General features: G+C 37.5%; 1 pseudogene; it reads left to right on the forward strand.

The window, feature by feature from the left end:
* Positions 1-7,254: 7,254 nt before the first annotated feature.
* On the forward strand, positions 7,255-8,298 carry LOC116866439 (annotated as a pseudogene).
* The last annotated feature ends 745 nt before the right edge of the window (positions 8,299-9,043 follow it).

Here is a 9,043-nt window from a genome sequence, read left to right on the forward strand (position 1 = left end):
CTCCCGTTGGATTTGTAGGTGTTTGCAATCTTTAGATAAGCTATCTAGCTGATCTCCCGCAACCTGAAGTAGTCTCAGCCTGCTACTTCTCCGCCATCTTCTCTTCTTGTAGCTTTAAGTCCATTCACATACATAGATTATTATGGCATTATTCTTCTAATATAGTGCTTATTTTTACTAAATGCTCCTTTTATATTACAATAGTACCCATAAATAGTTTAAAAAGTCAGTGATGGCCAATGTGGTAACAAACATAAAGTAGTCTCCCATCCCACTCCTCATCAACCCCAAAAATAACTTCAACTCTTTTAGCTGTTTCCTTGCACTTATATGCTTAAGACTGTATAACAGGATCATACTACTCTTTCTTTATTTTTTAAAATTATTTTTATTAACCTATAATGTATTATTTACCCTAGGGTACAGGTCTGTGAATCATCAGGCTTCCACATTTCACAGCATTCACCATAGAACATACCCTCCCCAATGTCCATAACCCAACAACCATATCCCTACCTCCCCCACTCCCCAGCAAACATTAGTTTGTTTTGTGAGATCAAGAATCTCTTATGGTTTGTCTCCCTCAGTTTTACATGTTATACTTTGAATCCTATTAAGGAATATATGGATTTAGTCAATGAAGCTATGATTTGTGGTTAAATCAATATGTCATATAGTCTTACATGATTTACACGTAAATATTATTCAGAGATGAACAATGTGAAATGATTTGGTTATCTTTGCTTCTCACATAAACATTCTTCCCTAGAGTTAGTAGTTGCCTAGGATTGCATTTCTTTATTTGCTTTTTTAGCCTCTTCTACCTACATATGTTGGGTTGCTCTGTTAACTTGAGGAATCTGTATGGTTTCCTGTTAGAGATGGCCAAAAGAGAAACTTGTACAGTTTTAAAAGTAGGACTAGTCTCCAAAGGTCTTTTTTATGCCCAGAACTGTGACAGACAAACACAGGATCCAGCAGGTACAGGGTTGCTCTCTTCTGGGTCCTGTCCTGTTCTTCCTCTTCCAGTAGTGACTTTGGGTCTACCATCAGATGTGGTATTGACACAGAAGTAAAAACTTTCCATAGATCTCTCCATGAGCTCCCCTTTGAAGGACCCATTTTGGTGGTTAGATGTACTTGGCTTCTCAGATTTTCTTACATGCTTCAACTTATCCACCTGTACCAGGGCTTTAGGAGGGCTGCTTAGTGGCTTACTTCTCTAATTCTTCTATTCCCCCTTCTGGACTTTACACTCCCAGCTTGTCCTACATTATGTATGGCTAAATTCCAACAATTATCCCTAAATACTCTTATAGTGATTGTGCTTCTCTGTCTGAAATTTAACAGAAACTCTATCATGAATATTTCCCCAGACTCTTAAAAGAATTATAAATCTCCTCTCAAAATATCCATTTGCATTAGATAATTTATTATTTCAACTTCTTTTTTTTCCCCTTAGAGGTTCCCTTTTGGATTTTTCTGTCCTGATTTGATGCATACTGGCTGCTCTGAGAGTCTGATGCACATATGTTATCTGGGGTACCCTTCACTTTTATCCTGAGAAGTCCCTTCATGTATCACCAGTAGTGAGGTTTCCTGTTGTCCAGATTCCATAAATTCCTCTCTTTTGATTTGGACCCTTGTTTTGGTGAAGTAATATGTACAGTAGCTTCCTAAGGTCCATGAAGATAAAAATATTCTTATACCTGTATCAATCGTCCATTTCAAAAATAAGACTTCATATTTTCATCTCTTTGCCTTTTTTTCCTATTTTCTTAATGGAATCTCCTCAAGTGTATCTTCCAAACTTCTAAAAAAAATTTTTCAGTTTTTGTGCTTTTAATTTCCAAGAGTTCTTCCTCCATATATGTTTGTCTTATATGATGTCTTGCTCCTATGTTTTGGATGTAGTAACTACTCTTCCCTCTATGAGGAATGAAATTAAATTTGAAAGACTAGTGTGCTTCATGAATTGTGCTCTTCTATTAGTTTCTTTTTGTTTCTGTCATGTTAGCATAGGGCGCCCCATCCAGAGGTTCAGTAGATGCTCTGGGCATATGGAGAAGGCATGTCTATATAGACATGGTATATAGACTCAACAGAGACTGTAGGACTACAGCTATATATAAAGGAGTTCTCTATGATGACTGGACAGGGACAGCAAATAGTGATTTTGATTTTGTTTCTTTAGACAGTTTGTTTCTTTTGCTTTGCTTAGTTTTTGGAGTCTTATACATAGATTTGAGAAATCAGGTTTATACACTGAGTAACGTCACTTATTTAAGGAAATATTCCTTCACTTTCTTATTGATGGTGAATCTGAAAATGGTCTTAGGTGGTTATATGAAATGTATCTTTTCATACAGTCTCTAAATGCCTTTCAAGCATTTCATATACTAATCAATAAAAAAGCCATATTTCATGTGTATGTTTCACTCAAGATAAAAGAGTAAATTTGGCATGTTGTTGGGAAGAAATTAATTGGAATATAAGGAACATAGAAACTAACACTAAATGAAAAAGAAAAGATATGAATGAAAATGCTTACCTTGACTGAGAACACAAACAAAATAGTACAAAATTTTCCAAAGTAAAAATGGTGTCGTCTCATTAAATAATTCCATTACACAATATAATGTCGCCAAAATAGTCTCAGAATCCATCTTTTTGAAAACTAGGCTATTTTATAAACAGAATTTGGTGTTCCAACCTAGGAATTATGACAGAATTTCTTTGTATATTTAATTCTTATCTTGAACACTAAAGAGCTAACTCTTTCCTTTTGGTTGGAATTCAAATCTTTAAGTCACCTCTAAGAGAAAAATTTCATGAAATTCAGTATTTGTAAAAAATTCCATTAAAAATGCCCTTTGTGGGTTTAGCTTAAAATTATGCAAGAGTGGAAATACCTAGTGAATAATAATTTATTTTCTTTTTAAAAAGTACTATTAGCACTGCTTGAAATATTTACATATAATATTTTATATTTTCCAAATGTTTCAGGTATCCTTGTTATTTTCTTAATTTAGTAAGTAGTTAATGGACACTGTGTGCCAGGCAAAGTCCTAGGCTTTGGGGTTAGAAAATAAGAAAAATACAATCTCCTCTTCGTTCCTTATACTTTGATAAAAGAGACATTCAAGTTTATAGTTACCACATTTTGTTATACTACAGGGTGATACATACTAAAATATAGACTGAGTGACGGTGCTTAGATTACATGGGTGGGTAAACATCAAGTCTGAGGGACAGAATGTCAAAAAGGTTGATCAGAGAATTGAAATCAAAGGAAGCGAAAAAATGTAAAGGATGATAGGAGGAGGGTTAGGAAAGCTGTCCCAACTACAGGAAGTAGCCTTATAGAGCTCCAGTGGTGAGAGGACCTAAAACAGTTCCTAGCAAAAGGTGGATGGTGAGTAGGGGAAGACGTGTTTTTGAAGATAAGTTAAAGACACAACATTAAGCCTCTTATAAGCCATATGAAGGATTTGGGTCTTTGAGTAGAGAAATAACTTGATTAGATTTGGCCTTTAGAAAGATTGCTCTGCTCAATGAGAAATTTAGAGGCAGAATTGAAGGTGAATCAGACCAGAGAGGAAGAGCAATGAGATGATTACTGCAGAATATTTGGGTGGGAAATGATGATGACCTCAATTAGTTGAATACTGGTAGAGATGGAGAGGGGTGGTCTGATTTGGAGATAGTAAGAGAGTTCATTAGAACTTGGTGATTGATTTGATGTAGGGAGTGGGTTATTCAAAGAAATCAAGGTTGACAACAAAGCTTCTGGCTTTAGCGTCTGGGTAAATGGAAAAGAAGAAATAACAAGCACAACTTGGATACCTAAGCAATGTCCAAGTATATCCATGCAGTGAGCATTCAGTCATGATGGTCTACAGTTGAGAGAGTCAGCTGTCCTAGAGAAATAGTGTAACTAAAGTTGTAGGAGGAGATAGTGTCACTCATGGAGACCAAGTAGATGAGAAGAGAGGAATTCTGTGAGATATAGGAGAGAACACTGTTAGAAATCTTGGCCTAAGATGACTAAGCAAAGTATCCAGTTCAGAATTGATACATTCTGAATTTCTGGCCCATCAATTCATTCTTTCTGACTTTTACAATGGCACATCAACAAGACTGAGAGAGTCTTGTCCAGGCAGCTTCAGAATAAAACCCTCCCAATATATGAGAGAAAAATTTCAACACAGTGTTGCCATAAACATGGAGTAGCATTATTTAATTGAGAGGAAAAGGAAATGTTTAAAATTTATAGGATCATTTCTTTGTCAAGTGCCAATGGAACAATAAGATTGAGAACGCAGTGATAGGCTCAAGTATAAGGGAAAAGACAATGTGCTAGATGGTGAGCAAAATATATTTGAGGTGATTGTCCTTCATTCAAACAGAGATTCCAGTAGGAATCTAGAAATCTGAGCTGGATCTATGTATGGAGATCAGGGCTGGACACATGGTTTGAGAAGCTATCAATATCCAAAGTGGTAGTAAAAAGCTTGGAAAAAGCTGGATTTACTGTAGACACTTACCAGAAAGATATTGTTCACTCTGCATCACTTGGGAGGAAAGATGTTTTTCCTCCCTTTAAAAAATTGAGTCAAAACTAGGAAAAGCTAAGGAGCTGGCTCAATGTGTAAGTAATGGTAAAAGAAGAGCTTGAAGTCTAGGTTCCTGACTATAAATTTTGCTATTTCCACTAATAGTAGGAAATAATAACAACAATAATAATGTTCACAATACAGTTTGGTAGACTGGGTTATTATGTAGGCACCTAAAATGCAGAAAGAATCCTAGTAGAAATGCTAAATTAGGCAGTCAGGATTTAAATGTTCACTAAGACTTTCATTCAACTGTTATTTTCTAAAACCATACCAAAACCAAAAACAAAAGGCTTAATTTCTAGAAACCTTTAGGCAGAATTTCTTGTTGAATCTACTTCAACAACAATAATAAAAAAAAAATGTCTTTTTGGAAAAAAGAAAGCTCAGAGCCACACAAGTAGAGGCTCATTATCAAGAGAATGATCACAAAATCATGTCTTTCATTTTGAAAAGAGGAGTTCCATCAAGACAAACATTTCAGAAATTCAGCCAGCGGCATTCCAGCATTTTATTTTGTTTTTAACCAATTGAAAATTTATTATAACAAACAAGACAGTTGGTACCATTCAATTCAATATCACGGAATGTTCCAATATTTAAATTTAAAACAAAAAGGAGAGACTAGAAACATTAAAAAAGGAAAAGCCAAAATATTCACTGTTTGGAGACAATTTAAAAGAAACAGGTAGGAAAAATCTTCTGTCATCTTAGCTATTATAATTCTTACTGGTTATTTCTCAGATATAAGAAGATGATTTGGGGTGCCTCGGTGGCTCATTTGTTGAGTCTGCCTTCCGCTCAGGTCACGATCCCAGGACTCAGGGATTGAGCCCCACATCGGCCTCCCTGCTCAGCGGGAAACCTGCTTCTCCCTCTCCCACTCCCCCGTGCTTGTGTTCCTTCTCTCGCTGTGTCTCTCTCTGTTGAATAAATAAATAAAATCTTTTTTTGAAAAAAAGATTTATTTTTGTAAACCAATCTTGGATCCAATTACCTTTTAAAACTCTGTTACTAGTTTTATTAGTATTTTAGTTGATTCTCTTGGATTTTCTACGTAGGTGGTTGAGGCAATTTTAAGAGTTCTCCAAAATCATTTTATTTACCTCTTGGGCTTACATGAGGAATCTTTCCTTGCGTCTCTTCCAGAAATGTGGGGCAACTGACTGAGTTGTGAATACAACAATAGTTATGCATACCATTTCATTCTGGTCAAAAAATCCCCCAAATTATCTTTCACACTCTCTTCTCTATTTGCCTACTAGATGGTAAGACACAGCGCAATCTGGAAGTCCTCACTGATAATGGCAGAGCTGTCAATCTAGGTTCCCAAAATGGCTGAGTCAAGCAGAATGCAAACCAACGTGGTCCACATTGTACTATGATGTAAGTAAGATTTGGGGAGTGTTACTCAGCATCAGGGAAATACAAGTCAAAAGTACAATGAGATACCACCTCACACCAGTCAGAATGGCTAAAATTAACAAAACAGGAAACAACAAAAGGGGAGAAAGGAGAACCCTCTTACACTGCTGGTGGGAATGCAGGCTGACAGAGCCACCCTGGAAAACAGTATGGAGGCTCCTCAAAAAGTTGAAAATAGAACTACGCTATGACCTAGAAATTGCGCTACTAGGTTACAAATGTAGTGATCAGAAGGGGCACCTGCCCCCCAGTGTTTATAGCAGCAATGTCCACAATAGCCAAACTATGGAAAGAGCCCAGATGTCCATCGACAGAAGAGTGGATAAAGATGTGGTATACACACACATATACACGCAATGGAATATTACTCAGTCATCAAAAATAAATCTTGCCATTTACAGCAATGTGGATGGAACTAGAGGATATTATGCTAAGTGAAAAAAGTCAATCAGAGAAAAACAGTTATCATATGATTTCACCCATAGGTGAAATTTAAGAAACAAAACAGAGGAGAATAGAAGAAGGGAGGGAAAAATTAAACAAGATGTAATCAGAAAGGCAGACAAGCCATAAGAGCCTCTTAACCATAGGAAACAAACTGAGAATTGTTGGAGGGGAGAGGGTTAGGGAGGTGGGGTAACTGGGTGATGGGCATTAAGGAGGGCACATGATGTAATGAGCACTGGGTGTTATATACAACCAACAAATCACTGAACTCTACCTCCGAAACTAATACACTACACGTTGATTAGTTGAATTTAAATTAAAAAAAGAAACTGCTTCTATCTTCATGTTAGTTGAATAAAAACATTTGGGGATTGTTTGTTACAGCATCTAGTGTAACTTACCTTGATAAATACATGAATTAATATAAAATGTAGAAGATATTTATTGAAGTAGAATTAAAAGTTTACTAAAAGAACTGTACCATATTATCAATACAATGAATCAGTATTTTAAGAAATATAAAGCCAATAGAAGACTAATCTATAAATCCATTTAATCCCAATAAAAATCCCAAAATACATATGGAAATTTTAAAATTAAGTCAGAAATTCATATAAAAGAATAAAATAGCTGCCCGCGATGTCTCCTCCCTGGCCACGCTCCTTCCAGGCACTCGCCTTCTCCCAACCAGCAACCTGCAGCTGTGGGGACCGCCCCCCACCTCCCCACCCCCTACCTCCCCACCGCCCCCACTCCTGGCAGCACCATGACAGATCAGGCCTTTGTGACACCACAAATGATGCCTACACCAAAGGAGTCTTGGTCCTGGGTTGTCTCTGGCCGTGCTTGCCACCGCACAGGTCTCAGACTCCATGAAAAAAATTTTAGAGACAGTCTTTGATGAAGTCATCACTGTAGATATCTTGGACAGTGGCGATTCTGCGCATCTAACCTTGATGAAGAGGCCTGAGTTTGGTGTCATGTTAACTGAACTCCATTGCTGGTCATTTGCACAGTATTCAGAATGTGTGTTCATGGAGGCAGATACTCTGGTCCTAGCAAATACCATGATCTTTTGGAGCGAGAAGAATTGTCAGGGTGGCCTGACTGCTTCAGTTCTGGAGTCCTTGTTTATCAGCCTTCAGTTGAAACATACAATCCGCTATTGCACCTTGCTTCTGAGCAAGGCAGTTTTGATGGGGGAACCAGGGTTTATGGAACACATTTTTTAACAGCTGGGCAGCAACAGGTATCAGAAAAGATTTGCCATTTATTGATAACTTAAGCAGCATTTCTATATACTCCTACCTCCCAGCATGTAAAGCATTTGGTGCAAATGCCAAAGTTGTGCATTTTCTGGGATGAATCAAACCATGGAATTATACTTATGATCCTAAAAAAAAAGTGTCAAAAGTGAGTCCCATGATCCCATCATGACTCATCCAGAGTTTCTCAACCTGTGGTGGGGTATCTTCACCACCAGTATTTTACCTCTGCTTAAACTATTTGGCCTTTTTCAAAGACAACCACTCACTAAAAGTAGAAGGTGTCTCAGGAGCTGTATCCCTTCTGTCCCTTGGGGAGATCCTGGCTGCAGCACAGGCTCTTATGTCCTCAGAAGAATGGAAGGAGTGGAGGGAACAGGGCCAGGCTGATTATATGGGGGCAGATTCCTTTGACAACATCAAGAGGAAGCTGGACACTTACCTCCAGTAGAAACACTGCCATTTTCCCATGGACACGTCCACTTCACAGGCACTTGTTTCTGATACTTAGTATCTGGAGCTGGGTTAGGAAAGGTCCATAACAGTTGCTACGGGCTTTGCTAGAATCTGTCAGATGAGGGGATTTTGCAGGACAACAGGTGAGAACTGGGCAAAAGTTGTGAAGTAGCAATTCTGTTACGTGGACAGCATTCTGCTTTCTAATCTTGGTTTATTCATTATTCAGCTCATGTGTTGGAAATTCTTGCTGATGGCCAGCATGTGTGGTAAAGGAAAGTCAAGCTAATTAAAATGGCTGTATCGACTCTAAAAATGTGCCAGTGTGGCTCTACCTCAGTCTCCCTTCAAAATGGGACAGGCTATCTCTCTCTCTCTTGAGCATCGTACCTTTCACTAGACCTGCATTTTATTTAGAATTGTCCAGACACTGCCAGAGTGATTGTGAGTCTGCTTTCAGGTGAAGATAGCCTGTAACACTGATGAGTGATTCATAAACCTATCCACAAACGGTGTTAACCCATTTTATTTCCTAACTGTAGTATCTGAAATTGTTCACCAGTTTGCTATGTACAGTAAGGCAGCAAGCTAAAACACTTTTGTTCAGTTCTGTGAATCTGTAAACAGCAGTGTGTTCTCTGATGGTTACCTGCAGTGGCACCTTGTATGAAAATAAAGACTTACTGCTATTAAAAAAAAAAAAGAATAAAATTGCTAAGATAATTCTAAAAAGTCTAAGAAGAGAAAATATTTAATTTCCCAGATACAAAAGCTTATTTTAAAGCTATAAAAATTAATACAGATTTATAATTTTGCAATCAGTGGAATAAACTA

The sequence above is a fragment of the Lontra canadensis genome, unplaced genomic scaffold (genome assembly GCF_010015895.1).
Source record: "Lontra canadensis isolate GAN:19392208 unplaced genomic scaffold, GSC_riverotter_1.0 scaffold9, whole genome shotgun sequence".
NCBI classification, from domain to species: Eukaryota; Metazoa; Chordata; class Mammalia; order Carnivora; family Mustelidae; genus Lontra; species Lontra canadensis.